The sequence below is a fragment of the Sus scrofa genome, chromosome 14, assembly GCF_054392235.1.
Source record: "Sus scrofa isolate SSC_HxYL_T2T_F1_AM1 chromosome 14, Sscrofa_HxYL_maternal_Yorkshire_Landrace_v2.0, whole genome shotgun sequence".
Lineage (NCBI taxonomy): Eukaryota > Metazoa > Chordata > Mammalia > Artiodactyla > Suidae > Sus > Sus scrofa.
In genome coordinates, this window is record NC_139396.1 from 104,004,088 (window position 1) to 104,023,084 (window position 18,997).

The following is an 18,997-nucleotide window of genomic DNA, read 5'->3' on the forward strand; positions in this document are numbered from 1 at the left end:
CAGTGTGGACTTGTTTTTCAGAGTTGGTCACTGCCCCTGGGAATCTGTAATCTGAGACAGATAGACTTGTTCAAGATACGAGTAATAGAAAATACATTTGTAAACTTCACACAGAGTCCAGAACTCCAAGGATGGAAAGAATTTGACTTCTGATAAAGACATTGAGTATATCTTAAATATGCCACCAAAAGCATAAGCAACAACAAAAATAAATTGGACTTCATCAAAATTAATAATGTTTGTGTTTCAAAGGGCACAAAATAAAAATTTTAAAATAAATAAAATAAAGTGAAAAGGCAACCAGCAGAGTGGGAGAATATATTTGCAAGCCATTTATCTGATAACAGATTTGTATTCTGGATATATAAAGAACTGCTGTAACTCATTAATAAAAAGACATACCTTTTTTCAAAATAGGTAAAGGATCTGAATACTTATTTCTTCAGAGAAGATATACAAATGGCCAATAAACACATGAGAAGATGCTAAAAATTGTTGGTCCCTAGGGAAGTGCAAATTAAAACTACAATGAAATACCACTTCACAGCCACTAGGATGGCTACTTAAAAAAAAAAAAAAAAGGAAAATAACAAGTTTTGGTGAGGATATGAAGAAATTGATGGTGGGAATGTGAAATGGTGCAGCTGCTGTAGAAAATACTTCAGTTATTCCTCAAAGAGTCAAATGTACAATTACCATATGACCCAGAAATTCTACTCATAGGCGTTGAAAACAGGTACTCAAACAGATACTTGCACACACTTTCACAGCAGTACTACTTAGGAGAGCCAAAAGGTGGAAAAAACCAAAATGTCCATCAACTGACAAATGAACAAAATGTGAATATTATTCAGCCATAAAAAGGAATGAAGGGAGTTCCTGTCGTGGCTCAATGGTTAAAGAATCTGACTAGGAACCATGAGGTTGCAGGTTTGATCCCTGGCCTTGCTCAGTGGGTTAAGGATCCGGCCTTGCCTTGAGCTGTGGTGTAGGTTGCAGATGTGGCTCGGATCCCACGTTGCTGTGGCTCTGGTGTAGGCCGGCGGCTACAGCTCCGATTAGACCCCTAGCCCGGGAACCTTCATATGCCACGGGAGCAGCCCTAGAAAAGGCAAAAAGCCAAAAAAAAAAAAAAGAAAGAAATGAAGTACTAATACCCGCTACAACATAAACCTTGAAATCGCTCTGCTAGGTGAAAAAAAGCCATACACAAAAGAACTCATTTTATATGATTCCATTTTACATGAAATATCCAGAAAGGTCAGTCCCATATATAGAAATGGAAGGAGTTTAGGGGTTGCTGGGGGATGGGGAGAGCAGTGGGGAAAACGGAGACTGATTGCTAATGGGTATGGGGCTTCTTTTTGCCGTGATGAAAATGCTTTGCAATCAGTGGTGATGGTTGCACAACTCTGTGAATTCACTAAAAAAATCCCAACAAATTGTACGCTTTTAAAGACGAATTTTTATATTCGAATACACATCTCAATTTTTAAAAAAGAATGAATGTAAATTCCCAGGTCACATAGGGCCCATTCTCCAGCGCCCCCTATTTGTGGGCACAGACTTTGGTTTGTTGTCTCTGTCTTGGCTGTGTTGAAAGAATGGGACAGCTGGCCACATGGAACAGGAGCCCTTTCAAAGCAACTTGAGCAAAAGGGAAGATTTACTAGGTGGATGCAGGAATAGTTCACAATGCCTGAAGGCAGGCAGTGCAGGACTCACAAGGAGTGAAAACAGGAAGGGAAAGTTATCAGAATAAGGCAGCGCCTCTCCCAGCCTCCCTCCTGTCTCTGTTCCAAGCTCTTCAGGACCCAAGGGCAGTTCTTCCTCTCTATTTACATCGGAGTCCTCCTGGCTGCCCCTGAAGGCTCTACCTCAAGAGCTCGCGCTGGCTAATACCTGATCATGACACTCCACGCTCCAAAACCAAATCCAACTTCTGGATTGTTTCCCCTTAGGTCCAATGTTCACCCATTGTCCAATCTGCTGGACCTCAGAAGAGGCTGGGGAAATGGGCTTTCATCTTCTATCTTAAGGATGGTTTGCACCACTATGGGGTGGGACAGACAGGGCAGAAGGACACTTTTATTCTGCTTCTTTCTGTGTTAGCTTTGTTCCCTTACTGCTAATCGGTGTTTTCCATGTGGCTGCCAACAGCTGCAATCTACATACCTTGGAGAAGGAAAGTTTTTTTGCACTTTCAATTTAAAGAATTCCCAGAGAAAAACTCTGTTTACTCCAGCTTAGGTCACGGGGAAGGTCCTGAGGTCAGCGGAGACCCAGAGGATGGGTAATAATCCAGCCAGATGCTCCCTCTACAGACATGTGAGTGAAGTGAGGTTGGCTCCCAAGAAGAGGGAGGGATTCAGCACTGCCAGGTCTTCTCTAGGGACCATGAGAGTTGGAGTTTGGGAGAGGATAAGACCTCTAGCTTATTTGATCAATATGTGAGAGCATCCTGATCTTGCCTTCCTTGGGAGAGGAAGGCAAGAGTTGAGAAGCGTGTCCCTGATATAAGAGTTACTATCTGGTGCCTTCAAAGCTGCAGAGTCACTAGAACAAGGGATTTAGGAACCATCTCAACAGATTCAGATAATCGGGGGAGCATCAACAGAAGGCTTCACCAGTAAAGCACCATAGTACACACACCTGCTAAGAACCTAGCTTATGCTCAGTACTTCCACATTCCAAGAGCACCTCCGCTAATGAGTTCTTTTCCCTGTTTTTCAGATAAGGGAAACCCAGGCTATGAAAGGCAAAATCATCCATCCCAGTGGAGCAGGATTCCTTGGAGGGCTTCTGACTGCAGCTCAGACTCCTTCCACTGTCGTGTACTGTCTCACGCTTTTCAGACCTCTGCCTTGGTGGTTTGAGGTCAGGGCTGGGGCGGGGTGTGGGGCCTGGATGTGTACAGCCAGATAGGAGCAGCCCGGACGTCATGAACTACAGTCACAGAGCCTGCAGCCATCGCTAGGCTCTTCGAAGCTCCTGTGGGAGCTGCTGGGGTGGGAGGCAGGCGGAGTATTTGTGTGTCTAGAAGGTCACATCCTCCAAATAAACACATCCATGAGGGAACTGGGGCACCTCCCTCTGATTGAGGACATTTGTTTCTGAGCAGTAAACTGTGGCTGACCTGGAGACTGGCCGATGCTTCCAGGAAAGAAACTCATCTGATGCTCCACCAGCTCCAAGATGCTTGCCCCCAGGGCCTCCCCCAGCCCCTGGCTCTGGACGTCGGGGCCCCTCTGTGGTCACCGTCTCTGAGGTGACAGGGCTGGAAGTGGTCAGTTTGTTCCAGGGAAATCTTGAGGGAAATGCAATCACTGTTTACACGTCCCTGCAGGGCTCAGATTTAGGGCAGATGCAGCAGATGTGTTCTGGAAAACCCCAGAGATGACAGAGAAAGAAAGATTCCCACCCAATCTGACAAGAGACTTCTCGTGGTTGGAAATGTTTTTAGAAAAATGTGGGTTACTCTGTGGGTGAATGGGCTCCCTATTAGAGGTATGTGAGCTGAGTTTGTGTGTCACTGTGGAGGGCAGATGAGGAGGGATTCGCAGCAGCAGTGGATTAGGCTACATAACCTTCAACATCCTCTCCCAGCCTTGAACTTGCCAGTTTCTGTACTCCAAGCTTTATTTCCATTCTTTTCCTTTTGTTCTAGGGAATACTTCTGGGATGAACATTGCCATTTGCCTCCCAGCATCCTTCCCCCTGCTCCTAGCATCCTGGAACAGCTGTCAGGCCGTTCTTGTGCGACTGGCCCCATCCCCAGTGCTGGGAGGAGGGCTTGGTTTGCTGTAGCCAATCAGCATGATCCTATTTCTTGCCATAAGGTTGGGTTGCTAGGAGGGCAGGAACTGAAAACTGAGGCAACCAGGGCAGGGTATTCCCCGGATAAAACTTTTAGTTCAGGTCTGGCCATGGGACCTCAGGAGGACACAGTGGAGCAGTGCCCAGGACTAGCATGCGATGGCTGTGGGAAGCGTTCCTCCCTGTCTCAGTGGGCATGACAGAAGAGGCACACACCCAGTGTAACGGGGACATCCAGTGCCTTTCCCATTTCTCCTGTCCCATTTCCAATTGCCACCTCTTGATTTTCTTTTTTTCAGCCTGAGGCTTTTTCTGGCTACTGGAGTCCACTCTGCCTGCTCCCAGGACAGGCCAGAAGGACCTGGGCCACTTGGTGGCTAACTCTGATACGTGGTTCCCTAAAACTCCTCCATGGGCTTGCACCCTAATTTTCCAAAGATAACTTTCTAGATAACCCTTTGTGGGCATTTCCCTTCTCTATCTCAGTTTCCCACCTGCCTACTAATGCTTCCTGGGATATCTTCCCAAATAAACTACTTATTCTCACATCTCAAGATCTGGGGAGGCATCTAGCTGAAGGCTCCTGGATTGAGGCTGACCGCCATCCTGAGGCCAGCGGGAGCCAGGGTTAGGATGAAACCGGGACATGGAAAAAGGAAGGGCAGGACAAGGAAAAGAGGGTCCTTGGGATCACTGGGGAACTGTTGACTCCCCCTTGCTTGAAGTCTGCCTTCTTTTTAGACTTTTGTGAACAATAAATTCTCTTTCTAGTTTAAGCCAGCTGGAGTTGGTTTTCGTTACTTGCAAGCGAAAGCATTGTGAGTGATGTAATGCACAACAGGGAGAGCCTCAAGCATGGCCTTGCAGTTTGGGATGGCAGACACTGACTGTCATTACGAGACAGGGAGAGACAGTCTGCCATGGATGACAGAGGCAGGTGGACGCAGTTAAACTCGCAGCTCTGCCACTAAGCAATTAAGTGGCTTGAGGCATTTACTTTCCCTCTCTAAGGCTTAGTTTTCTTTTCTTTTCTTTTTCTTTTTCTTTTTTCTTTCGTCTTTTTAGGGCTGCACCCCCGGCAAATGGAGGTTCCCAGGCTAGGGGTCAAATCAGAGCTGTAGCTGCCAGGCACACCACAGCCCCAGCAATGCAGGATCTGAGCTGCGTCTGCAACCTACACAGCTCACAGCAATGTCAGATCCTTAACCCACTGAGCGAGGCCAAGGATCAAACCCGCCTCCTCATGAATATTAGTCAGATTTGTTTCCACTGAACCACGACAGGAACTCCTTTTTTCTTTTTCTTTTTTTTTGGCTGTCTCTGCAGCATGCAAAAATTTTCAGGCCATGGAGTTCCCATCGTGGCTCAGTGGTTAACGAACCCAACTAGTATCCAGGAGGACAAGGGTTCGATCCCTGGCTCGTTCAGTGGGTTAAGCATCCAGCATTGCCGTGAGCTGTGATATAGGTCACAGATGCAGCTCGGATCCCATGTTGCTGTGGCTGTGGCATAGGCTGGCAGCTACAGCTCCGATTCGACCCCTAGCCTGGGAATTTCCATATGCTTTGGTGTGGCCCTAAAAAACACAAAAGACCAAAAAAAAAAAAAAAAAAAAAAAGAATTCCCACGCCAGGGATCAAATCCAAGCCACAGCAGTGACAACACTGACTCCTTAACCCACTGAGCCACCAGGAAACTCTTGAGGCTTGGTTTTCTTATCCATAGAATTGAAGTGATGTTACCAGTCTTTCGGGGTTATTGTGAGCTTTAAAAAGTAACACTTGAAAAGTAGCTAGCCAGTGGCAAATGGTCAATAAATGGTAGTTACTGATACTTGAAGAAGGAAAAGAAGGAGCAAGAGAGAAGGAGAAAAAAAGAGGACTTATTCTGTGTCCTCAAAGACACAAGTAAGCAGAAGTTCAGAATGGGGGAGGTCAACAGGGAGTGGTTCAGATTAATTGGAGAGGTTCCATCTTGGGATGCAGGGAAGGAATGACAATAGCTGACAGCTACTGAGCTCTTTCTCAGCACCAGGCACTGATCTGAGCCCTTTTCACTTATAAATCATGGAATCTTCTCAAAAACTTTATGAAACACATACTCTTACTACCATCGCTCACCACTTTCCAGAGAAGGAAACTGAGGCACAGAGAGGTTGAGCAACTTTCCCAAGGTCACAGAGTAAGTATGTGGCAGAGTCAGATGGAAACCCAGGCAGTCTGGCTGCAGAGCTCACACTCCTAACCTCTATGCTCTACTGACTCCTTTCAGCTCCAAGATAAGGGAAATGCTACAGATGCTGAGTGGCTTTAATTACAGGACAAGGCATCTGGGCTCTACCCGTAGGCAGTAAAGCTTTCCTGGCACAGGCCTGGGGACAGGGAGAACATTGCATAAACCCCTGGTAATTGGTTAAATAGCTATGGAGTCATCCCAGGAACCAGATTTTCATCCTATCCTTCCCATGGGAACAAAATCTCCAGTGTATTTTCCAAAAGGGAAACCAGAGAGCTGGGAAGCTGTTCTTAACCCCACTGAGAGATAAGAAATGATGTAGAAGAAAGAATGAAAGATAAAATAAAGTAAGAAAAACTGCCAAGTGGTTGTGAGACCCTAAACTGAGCTCTTGTAAGAGGTTGGAAAAACCCTTTCCCAAAGAAGGCAGACTTTCACCTGTCTTAGGATGGTTTAGGGGCAGAAGGAATACCACAAGGCTCTTCGGAAAAGAAACCTAGGGGAGTTTCTGTTGTGGCTCAGCAGGTTAAGAACCGACTAGTATCTGTGAAGATGCAGGTTCGATCCCTGGCCTCTCTCAGTGGGTTAAGGATTCTGCATTTCTTCAAGCTGCAGAGCACTTGGGTCACAGATTCGGCTCAGATCTGGCATTGCTGTGGCTGTGGCGTAGGCCAGCAGCTGCAGCTCTGATTCAACACCTAGCCTGGGAGCTCCCATATGCCACAGGTGCAACCCTAAAAAATAAAAGCAGAAATGAACCCCGGGAAAGGAGATGCCTGTTCTTCCAAGTTCCACGTCACATAGCCCTTCACCCAAAGACCAAAAAAATTATTGCAAAGATGTTTAAAAGCTGTAAGATTAAACACATAAGAGTTCTCAGAAACAAGAAGAGGAGTTCCCATTGTGCAGCACAGAAATGAATCTGACTAGTACCCATGAGGATGCAGATTTGATCCCAGCGTTGCTCAGTGGGTCGAGGACCTGGCGTTGCTGTGAACTGTGGTGTGTGTCGCAGATCCTGATTTGCCATGGCTGTGGTGTAGGGTGGCAGCTGTAGCTCCAATTTGACCCCCGAGCCTGGGAACTTCCATAGGCCACGGTTGTGGCCCTAAGAAGCGAGAAAAAAAGAAAGAGAGAGAGAGAGAGAGAGAGAGAGAGAGAGAGAGAGAGAGAGAAAGAAAGAAAGAAAGAAAGAAAGAAAGAAAGAAAGAAAGAAAGAAAGAAAGAAAGAAAATATCTAAGTGAATCAGAAAGTTGAAGGGATCTTTAGGGAAACCTAAATAGATGATGGGCTCTGATTGGAGGAGGGAGAGCACAGCACAGATTACCCATGGCCGTGATGTCTGTGGTACATCCAGGGCAAAGCATCTCGACTCAGCTAGAGTTTAGGAAGGGGACTGGGGCTGGACCTGTAACTTGGGGAAGCCTTAGGATCCAGGCTGTGAATGAGGGGCCTGGGGGGTGCATCCACCAGGGAGAAGGCCCTCTGGGTAGAGTACAAAGAGATCAAGGCAAAGGCTGCAGGAGGCTGGATGGAGGGTGGAGATTCCATTCAATGACCGATTACTTAATGTCTTCACTCTAACCCTGACTTCATCTTCTTTCTTGGCTTCACCACCCCTATCATGTACCCCAGAAAGAATGCTGCGAGACATTGTTTGTTAAGGAGCTCAGGGTGGATGTTCCAAACAGGGACTAGAAAAATATTTGGGCTTCCGTCTCCTCATAGCGTCTTGCTCTCCTTGCCCCTTCCTTATGTCCCACCATTTGTGTCTCTTCCCCAGGCTGAGCCATATCCAGACCTGACCTGGCTCTGAGGCCTCCAGCTCAGAATGCTGAGCCAGTTCCCCTTCCTAGCAGGTTTGGGCCTCCGAAGTCCTAAGGTGGGGATCATGAAAGGCAGGGTGTTGAGGCTGAGGCCCTGACTGTACGGGCACTGAGAGAGATTGGGAGCAGAGGGCCTCTTCACAGCCATTCTGACTTTACAAACACTGGCTCTACCTACTCCATCCCCTTCCTAAGGAGATCAAGTCTCTGCCTCTGAGAAAAGATGGGGGGTTACTTCTGGTTGAAGCTGGTGGGTTGAATATTGACATTTGTATTCACTTCAGCCCACTAAAATGCCAGGAAGAGGGTCTCATAACAATAATGGCACTAGGAAAGGTATTATGCAACATAATTTTCCAGGTTGGATATGTGCCAGGAGAGTGTAACTGACTTAGCAGACCTCAGTCACAAACAGGCAGGTAGGTAGCCATGAAGCAAGGCGATTTACATTGCAGAACCCCTCAAAGGCTTGGGAACAGAGGGTATCCATTTCCTCTGGAAGTGGGTGTGAAAGTGAAGCCAAAAAGAGGAACAATTGGTCAAAAGTCTTTTTAATTACCCAACTGTTTTGAAAACTTATGCCAACACAAAAAAATCCATGTGCAATATTTATGGCAGCTTCATTCATAATTCCTCCAAACTGGAAGGAACCAGATGCCCTTCGATAGGTGAATGGACAAACAAACAAATGAAACTGTATGTCCATGCAATTGAATGTTATTAAATGATAAAAATAAATGAGGTACAAAGCAGTGAAAAGACACAGTTGAATTTTTTTTGAGTAATAGAGCATTGACTTTTTTAAGATTTTTATTTTTTTTACATTATAGTTGATTTACAATGTTCTGTCAATTTCTGCTGTAAAGTGACCCAGTCACACACACACACATACATACACACACACACACACACACACACTTTTTCTCACATTATCCTCCATCATGTTCCATCCCAAGTGACAAGATATAGTTCCCTGTGCTATACGGCAGGATCTCATTGCTTATCCACTCAAAATGCAATAGTTTGCATCTATAACCCCAAACTCCCAGTCCATCCCACTCCCTTCCCCTCCCCCTTGGCAACCACAAGTCTACTCTCCAAGTCCATGAGATTCTATTCTATAGAAAGTTTCATTTGTTCCAGATTTGTATATTTGGAATATAAAATATAATGTATATACCAAATATACAAATTTGTGTATTTGATTCCACATATGTAATATCATATGGTATTTGTCCTTCTCTTTCTGACTTAACTTCACTTATTATGAGAGTCTCTAGTTCCATCCAAGACATGGCTGAATCTTAAACACATATCGCTAAGGGAAATAAGCCAGTTTGAAAAGCCTATATACTATATGATTCCAAATATATGACATTCTGAAAAAGAGAAAGCAATTGACAGTGATTGCCAGGAAGTAGGAAGAGCTGAATTTGTAAATCACAAGGGATTTTTTTTAAGGGCTTTGAAACTGTTTTGTATGTTACTATAATACGGTATTTGTCAAAAGGCATAGAACTTTAGAGCACAATGAATCATAACACATGCAAAAAAATTTAAAAAATCAATTAGGAGGTCATCGGATCCTAGGATGAAATGCATAATATGACAAAATAATCTAACTGTTTTGCAGATGTATGAATGAACCTGATGGAAGGGGATGGGGAAAAGTTGCAGACTTAAGTAACTTCAGAAATGAAATAAGACTAAAGGCAGAAGAAACTGTACATAATCACTATACTCTAGTTGCCCTCTAATTCTTTCCCATAAATTTACAGGTTAATAGTTCTGACACCGCTACACACGTGTAGTGAAAGTGAATAATTCGGTAAATGGATAGAGGCTAGTGTCTCACTGTTGGAGTGGGAAGTTACAAACAAGTAAGGAGAAGCAGCTAGGATGATTCATTTCTTAATGGATTAGAGTAGGAGGTAACACTATGAATTTACATGTAACTTAATATAGATACCATAAAGATGGTCACATACAGAACTCTTTCTAGATATGTATGTGTACCCATGGTTGAGTATATACACATACAATTTGTGTTCTGTCAGCTGAGCAAGCCTAGAAGCAACAACATGCCAATATCACTGAGCACACTGGACTCCCAGATCTTGGTTTCTTTCTTTCTTTCTTTCTTTTTTTTTTTTTTTGGTCTTTTTTTGCCTTTTCTAGGGCTGCTCCCGCAGCATATGGAGGTTCTCAGGCTAGGGGTCTAATCGGAGCTGTAGCCGCCAGCCTACACCAGAGCCACAGTAACGCAGGATCCGAGCCACGTCTGCAACCTACACCACAGCTCATGGCAACGCTGGGTCCTTAACCCAGTGAGGAAGGCCAGGGATCGAACCTGAAACCTCATGGTTCCTAGTTGGATTTGTTAACCACTGAGCCACGATGGGAACTCCCCAGGTCTTGGATTCTAATACCTCTCTCCTATAAAAGAAACCAGGACTCCTTGGGAAAATGGCTGGTTCTAGAACTGGGGCAGTTATTTATGACTACTAAATAGAGAGTTTATTTTTTAAAATCCATGGAAACAATAAATGCCAGACAATGCCAGCTAGATAGAACCCAGAACATCTTGAAGAACATACTCAACTAAAACATATAGAACTACCTTCTGATTGGAGTTTCTGGTTCAAGTTCATTACAAGTACAGATTGAGGGTAAGGTGGATCTTTGGATGAACCAATTACATTTTAGTAAAGTCTTATTTTAGGATGACAGAAAAATGATTCCATCAAATTCTTATTAAAAGAGGATTACTACAAATTGGTGTAAAATACATCTTGTCTAAATCATCAGTTTTAATTTTAAAATTTAAGTTTGTGAATAACATGAAAAGACATTAAATGCTCTTCTTGTGGGATATTAAGACAGTGGATGGAAATGAAATTTTCCCTTTGAATAAACTCAATTATGCCTCCAAAAGCCTAAGAAGCAGTTTAACCCCGGATCCTTCCCCTCCCTCACTACCCAGGTGGGGCACCATCTGTTCTCCACCTCAATAGAAGTCTGAAGCTTCGCTGTCTGGAGGTAACATGAGGATATTCAGGCAGGAAGACAGAAGACACAGACGAATGTGGAGTATTAAACACAGGGATGAAATGGGAGTTTACTGCCTAGATGTTGAAACTGCCAGTCCTCTTCTTCCACTCAAATTCCAAACTACTAGTAACCATGTTGATAAGGTCCAGCAAGGACTGGGTAGGCAGGCTTCCTAACAAAATGTTGCCTTATTACCGTAGAGAGAAGCCACGGTGACTAAGCACCACCCCACCTCCCAACACACACACAGACATACACACACACACACACACACACACACACACACACACACACACACACACAGAGTGTATGGTCAGATTTTGGTGTTTTCCTCAGATAAGAAGATAGACAAGAATCACCTATTTGGGGAAAGCCTCTACTAAGAAATCAAAGCAACTTGGGAGAAACAGAAGCTTGCAGGGAGAAAAACATTTCAGGGAAAATCTATCATGCATACCCTCAGAGAGATGAGTTATTGTATATACAAAACAAAAAGAAGGAGCTATAAAAAGAACATCCAGAGAAGAAAAATGAGCTCTTAGCGGGTAAACATATAATAATAATAGAAGTTCAGTACATGAAGAGAGTGAAAAGACATGTCAAAGACTGGGAGAAAGTATTTGCAAAACACACAACTGATAAAGGCTTGTATCTGAATATATACAGAGAACACGTAAAGCTGAACAGTAAGAAAACAAAGCACTCAGCTAAAAAATAGGCAAAAGAGCTGAACAGATACCTCCTCAAAGAAGATATAAAATGTCAAATAAACATACAAAAAGATGCTCAACATTATATATATTAGGAATTACAAATTAAAATAACAAGATACCGCTACACGTCTATTACAACATCTGAAAGTAAGAGTTCCCATCTTGGTGCACCGGAAATGAGTCAGACTATGAACCATGAGGTTGCAGGTTTGATCCCTGGCCTCGCTCAGTGGGTTAAGGATCCGGCGTTGCCGTGAGCTGTGGTGTAGGTCGCAGACATGGTTCGGATCTAGCATTGCTGTGGCTATGGTATAGGCTGGCAGCTGTAGATCTGATTCCACCCCTAGCCTGGGAACCTCCATATGCTGCGGGTGTGGTTCTAAAAAAAAAAGAAAGCGTTGAAAGAGCTTGCCTCCGGGAAAAATAATATTGAGGACATGGTGAGAAATTAGTTTTTGTTGTAGCAAAAGACGTATTTGCCTCTTAAACTTAGTTGGTGGATAACTGTGATAAAAATAAAAGCAAAAACAGAGAAAAAGAAAAAAAGAACTAGAGAGGAAGGAAGACTCACACATAGACTGAGTGCCCTCTCCAAGCCAGTGCTACATCCTCAGGCTTTGTTTCAAGTAATCCCCACCACCATGGAGACCATCTCACTGTCCTGTGATCCAGGCAAGAAAACGGAGGCTCAGAGACCCCAAGGGTCTGCCTGGGGACACATGTCTAGAAAGAGCTGCTCTGTCTGTTTATCTCCCTGCTCCCACCACTTTGGGCAGCTCCTACCAGCACATTATTTTTCTTCTGAGTTAGATCCTCTAAGGAGAAAAGGTCTTCCCCAAGGCCTCCCTCCAGCCCCTGCTGACTTGGGGACAGAACTTTGTCAGTGCTTTAATTCAGTCCAGATGGAAGGCTCCACTTGGCTCTGAAAGCATGCCTTTTGAGAATGCTGATAAGGCTAGGGATGTGAAAGGAGAACAAGAAAACAGGAGGGTGACAGAATACAGACGCTGGGGGAGAGAGAGTCACTTAGGGATGACTATGAGCCTCCTTCACAGCTGTCAGGCCTGTGGCCAGGGTTTGGGGCTCGGCCACTAGCGCTGAATCTTAGAGTCAGAAACACATGGGCTCCACCCATTCACAAATTCCGGAAACACTTTTGAAGGCTCAGTGGCAGGCCCTGGGGGTGGGAGCTGAGGTACAATGTTGGATCATACAGAAACCTCTGCCTTGAAGGGTTCACAGGCTAGAAAGATGGATAGACAGCCAAATATTTATGATCCAGTGGGGTCATAAATAAACATGACAGTAGAGGCAGGGACAAAGTATAGGAGGAGGACAAAAGAGAGTCCCAGTTAAGGAGGAATTGACCTAGGGCTGGGTCGTGAAAAATGAACAGACACATGCCAGTGAAAGAAGTTGGGAGGGGCACCCCAGGCAGAGAAAAGAGCAGGTGCAAAGACATTGTGGCCTGAATGGATGGTGAATCAGAGAAGCAGGGTGAAAGGAGCTCTCAGGACTGTTGGAACAGACTCATCGAACTCAGAGGAGCTGGTGTCATGAGCTTCGGTGTCCATTCCTGGTCCCTCCTCTTCCCTGTGACATGAATGCAGTCACCTCAGCTCTCTGAGCCTCAGTTTCCTCAGCTACTTTAATAGGGACAGTAGATTTTAATTTTTAAAAATGAAAATAATATAATACATTGTGGTTTTTTTAAACCAAGAAATGTTATACACATGTGGGTCATGAAGAACAAGTTTCTTGGTCCAATCCTTTCTACCCCTGACTCACTTCCTCAAGGCAACCTCTTTTAACCATTTATATTTTTGTTTATTTGGGTGGTTAGCCTCTGAAATGCTAAATAAAATGCTTATGGTTCCATTTATTTTTTTGGTCTTTTGTCTTTTTAGGGCCACACCCGCAGCATATGGAGATTCCCAAGCTAGGGGTCTAATCTGAGCTACAGCTGCTGGCCACAGCCACAGCCACAGCAATGCTGGATCCAAGCCGTGTCTGCAACCTACACCGCATCTCATGGCAACACCAGATCCTTAACCCACTGAGCAAGGCCAGGGGGTTCTTAGTCGGATTCGTTTCTGCTGCACCACGACGGGAGCTCCTCCATTTCTTGATTTATGGACTTTAGGTAATCTGTTTACTCCATAGTATGCAAGATGAGAATTTAGTTCACATAAATGCCCTCCTTTTTCTCGTCCTCTCTGTTTTGCCCATCTGTCTGTCTGTCTGTATACTCTATTTATCTATCTAGTCTATTGATGTCTTCTGTTTGCATTTGAACATTGAAACAGTGTACTTACACTTCATTCCTTGTCTTATCAACTCACTATCTCAACAATCCTGTATGAGAATTAGACTATTAACTTGTACACTTTTTACTTCATTTCCCCACCTCTAACGCAAGCATTACATCAACTAAATGTTTATTTTTATATTTTTAAGATTTTAACATTGACATTCTGTCTTCAATCACCATTAAGTCTCTATGCTTTGTCTACAATTTGTTTCTAAAAACTGAGAATAGTGTTTATATTCTTATGACTACATTTTGGTTACTATAATCAATAGGATACTATTATTACATTGTTTCTATTGTTTTCTTGCCCTTTTATTCCCTTGGAGTTTATAATTGCTTCCCTTTTTTTCCTTGCATTATCTTATTTTGCCATATTCCTAAATTCTTCCAGGTTCTCAAGGATAATATAAAATCTATGAAATTTCCAGACTGTAATCTCCTCAACGGCAGGCATTTTTATCTTTTTGCTCACTGCTGTGTCTCCTCAATCTGCCTTCTTGACTCTGACTTCAGAATAGTTTTTATCTCCCTCCAAGACTATTTTAAAATGCATTTGTACCAAAACAACTTTTTAAATGTCAAGTCCTGGGAGTTCCCATTGTGGCTCAGCAGGTTAAAAATCTGAGGAGCATCCATGAGGATATGGGTTCAATCCCTGGCCTCACTCAGTGGGTTAAGAATCTGGTGTTGCCACAGGCTGCAGCGTGGGTCACAGATGCAGCTCGGATCTGGTGTAGCTGCAGCTGTGGCATAGGCCTCCACTGCAGCTCCAATTCAACTCCCGGCCTGGGAACTTCCATATGCCACAGGTGCAGCCCTAAAAAAGCAAAAGCAAAAAAAAAAAAATGTCAGGTCCTATAAACATAAAATTATTATTCTCATTACTTCTATTTAATTTTGTTATTTTTTAAATGCAGTAATCCTCTCCATAACCTCCCAGACTCCTGACTGTTCAACCTCTGTATGCAGTAATGAGAAGCTCCCTTTTGAGGGGGGAGGGCTGCACCCATGGCATATGGAGGTTCCAGGGCCAGGGATCAAACCCATGCCACAGTAGTGGCAACACTGGATCCTTTGCCCACTGAGCCACCAGGGAACTCTGAGAAGCTCACTTTCTATATTTAGGTATCTCCAAGTCCTATAACACCTTTCTTGTGTTAAGCTTAAATTTGCCTCTTGGTAATTTCTTGCCATTGGGCCTAACTCTTCTTTCTAGTGTCTCAGAGTATCAGGCAGCTCACTGCTTCCTGGGCCAGTCCTCCAGAAACAGGACGGCCACACCATGACACATCATCTCTAGAGTGTACTCTAGCTCTTCCCTTCATTCTTCCCACCATGTAGGCTCCCACCCCTCACTATCCTGACACGCTGTCCAAAGGGCAGTGCCTACAACTGCTCACAGACTCTAGGCCCATCTCAACCCTTGCCGTAGACAGTACATATACGAATGGTATTATTTTCTTAAACTCTTAATCCTTGAAACATCATGAGGACCAAATATAGAAAACTCTCTTTTTCATTTAAAATCTCAGGGCTTGACACAACATATGTACTGAAAGCCCAGGATTGACACCCTGCCTTTGTATTGTAACTACAACACAGCCCCCGAGCATGGAGTTGTTCTCAAACCATGTCCCCTCATCAGCTTGCTTCCTAAACCCCAGCCCAAGGACACAAGTTGGTTTGTTGGAAGCTTTTCTTTTGTTTGTGCAAAACAGAAAAATTGAGGACAAAAGCGTGAGGGCTCCATCAAGTTCAATGTATTACTTTAGAGGACTTTCCTTTATTTGGACATTCTGTTCCTCTTCCCTGTTTTGGTATTAAAAGAAAAGTATCAATATTAAAATTTGCATTAAAATTCTTTTGTAAAATGATGAGTGATTTCCACGCAAGTGCTCCAGGAACCACATTTTGGGAAAACCGAAGTGCAGATCTGATAATATTTTAATGGACTTCTTGGAAAAATAAAAAGTGGAGAATTTTATTTAGCCCTCCAAACTGCAGGCAGTGATAGTTGTGGGGGGCAGGGGGCATTATGTAGCTTCCAGGCCCTTGAAATCCAAAAGTCTGAAAACCCGGGGCTAAATAAATGGAGAGTGGCAATCCAGGCAGTCTCTGACATTAACTGCAGTGACTTTAGGTCTGCTGTGAGCACATGCTGCCCTGAGGGCCAGTCCAGGGCAGTGGCCAGTGAACCAGCAGACTTCACTCAACAAGGTTGATTGATGAGATGGTGAACTGGGAAGGGACCAGGGCCCACCTACTGGGACTCAGGCTGTGGAATGGACTGCACTCATGGGGGGCTGAATTGAGTCCTCTTGTCTTTTCCTCTCTTGGAGAGGTTGGCCAGCAAGGCCTGTACCTGTACTTCTCACAAATGAAAGGAGGGAAGAAGTTTTGTTATACTAAGATGGTTAGAGCTGAGCATTCAGTAAGTAAATGAGATATCAGGGGGCTTCCCTGTCAAATGATTTGGGAAATACATTTAACAAAGTCATACAGTCTTCCTCACTACAGGGCTTTTAACATGTGTTAACTCTGTGTAAACTGCTTTATCTCCAGGAATCAAATAGACTGTGTTCCCGCAAATCAGATGCTTTATCCAGAAATGACTACGGAAAAAGGGGGAGAAAATGGTTAACATGGGTTAAGATATGGCAAGCCTTGAACTTGAGGTTCTCAGTCCTTTCTATAAATTAGAGGAACATGAGCTGGGTAGTAAATATGCAAATTCCTGGGCCCTGTCTCCTGACAAGAGGTCTGGAGCAGGGCTCAGGAATCTTTGTATCTGCAAACTGATTCCGACATTAGGGCTCTAGGGACCATGCTTTGAGAACCTGGAGTGCAGATGAGAGAGACATTACCCAGGTACAAAAGGCCGGGAAGCTACAGTTCAGATGGCATGCGTGGACTCAAGCCTCTTTGCAGGTAGAGAGCCAGAGCTGAGAACTTGATCAGCAACCCCTCCCCCTGCTCAAAGGAATGGGGCCCGTTAGAGCTGAGCACGCTTCTTTCTATCTGAGCAGAGGACAGCCCAGCAAAGCCACATATGTTCCCCCTGGTGTCTAAATGAGGTACTGGAGATCAAGACTCAACAGACCCAGAGAGCAGAGTGGTGGACCAGCAGCTGCCCTGGGAAAAGTAAAGTGAACAAGTCTCCAGAAAGCTTCTCTTTTAACTTCATCCTATTGTCTATGCTCCTGGAGCACTCTTTTCTGAAACATACCTCCTCAGTCTGCCACGTCTCCTCTTGATGTCTCTGAAATTGTCAATTTAGAGCTTATGGAGACACACATAGGTTTATCTCAGAAAGTGCAGAGCCTTAGAGATGCTGTCTATAGCTGAATATATATATATATATATATATATATATATACAGTCTTTTTAGGGCTGCACCCACAGCACATGGAAGTTCCCAGGCTAGGGATCCAATCGGAGCTGCAGCTGCTGGCCTACACCACAGCCACAGCAATGCAGGATCCCAGCAGCATCTGCCACCTACACCAGAGCTCATGGCAATGCTGGATCTTTAACCCACTGAGCAGACCCAGGGATGGAACTTGCATCCTCATGGATACTAGTCAGATTCGTTACTGCAAGGCGACAGCAGGAACTCCCTGAAGGTATGCGTATATTAATTTGAGTTCTTTTTGTTTGTTTGTTTGTTTGTTTTGTTTTTGGGTTTTTGCCATTTCTTGGGCCGCTCCCACGGCATATGGAGGTTCCCAGGCTAAGGGTCTAATTGAAGCTGTAGCCACCAGCCTAAGCCAGAGCCACAGCAACGCGGGATCCGAGCCGCGTCTGCAAACTACACCACAGCTCACGGCAACGCCGGATCGTCAACCCACTGAGCAAGGGCAGGGACCAAACCCGCAACCTCATGGTTCCCAGTCGGATTCAATAACCACTGCACCACGACAGGAACTCCCCTAATTTGAGTTCTAATGATAGAAATCAGGAACAAATACCGGTGCTGTAGCTGGACTGGGTAAAAAGGAGGGGAAGATAGAATAATTTCCTATCTTCTATGGTTGAACCTCAATAAAGTAAATAAATTAAGAGGCAGCAGAAAGGCTACGTATATAGTCCTTCTTTTCTATGACACTGTGGAAAAGGCAAAATCTCAAAGACATAAATTGGATCAATGATTGTTAGGGAAGGTTTGGGAATGAGCTGGAGAAGGTAATTTCCTTGCATTCAGGCTTGGAGGCATTAGGAGGGAGAAATATACTGGGGAGAAATATGTTGGTTAGAGAAAGTCCCCGAAAGCGTCCTCTCTCTGTAGACCCTGTAGTGGGGAAAGCAGCCTGCTGGGCCAGTGCACAGAGCTCTCCTAACTCTGCCCTGGCTGCTGACTAACATCTTGGGGATGTGAGAGGCTCAGGAAGGGATGCTGCCAAGGACTCCAGGAGAATCAAGTCACAGGATCTTGGGTAGGAGTGAGAACAAGAGTAAGAGCAACTGACTTGAGTCAGACTTTCCATGTCCCAGGTAGGTGTGTTATGGACTGTGTATATTATCTCATTTAGCAATCTTTGGCTTTATTATTATCCCCGTGGAACAAAGGAGGAGACTCGAACCCAGGGATGTTAGGTAATCTGCATAATAACACAGTTAATAAGAGAAAACAGCATTTGAACAGAGGCACCTCTGGCTCCAGAGCCCTTGCCTTTAACCACCACCACACAGGTCATGTCCCATCACCCCAGTGATGGCAGAGTGTCTTCCACCACCTTCCCAGGAGGTGCCCATCCTGCCCTGGCTTTCACACCTCTATTGGTGGGTATCCCCTATTTCTCTGGGAAGGTTATATTTCAATGGACTTAAAGTTAACTTCCTAATACATTCATCCATGGCCCAGTTACGTCTTCTAGCCCTGAGATAGTCTTTAGTGCTGCCCATCACACATTTCCATCTGCTCCTGGGCGCTGGGTGGGTTTGCACTTCTGGCCCCCTAAAAGTAGGTGTTTCTACTTGACTTCCTTTGACCATTGATATGTGAAGCTTTAAAATTCAGCATGCCATTCTCCTCTTTCCCCTGCTA